We start from the raw sequence: 208 nt of genomic DNA, 5'->3' as shown, positions 1-208 counted from the left end.
CCGACTGTCGGCTTTACAACGGAAGCGATCCTGGCGACTTACCTGTCGGGCTCCGTTGCCCCTCCTACGGGACCGGCGATCTTGGTGTCCGCGGGGAGCTGGGGAGGAGGTCGGGGAACTTCCGTTCATCGATCCCCTCCCTGTTCTATGGGACCGGGAGCGAGGCAGATTGCATCACTTCCTGTCCCTGGGCTGTCAGATCTGGGCT

This window comes from Nanorana parkeri, unplaced genomic scaffold, assembly GCF_000935625.1.
Source record: "Nanorana parkeri isolate BGI_ZX_2015 unplaced genomic scaffold, ASM93562v1 scaffold1634, whole genome shotgun sequence".
In the NCBI taxonomy this organism is placed as follows: domain Eukaryota; kingdom Metazoa; phylum Chordata; class Amphibia; order Anura; family Dicroglossidae; genus Nanorana; species Nanorana parkeri.
The sequence above is the reverse complement of the archived record's forward strand: the minus strand, read 5'-3'. Positions refer to the sequence as shown.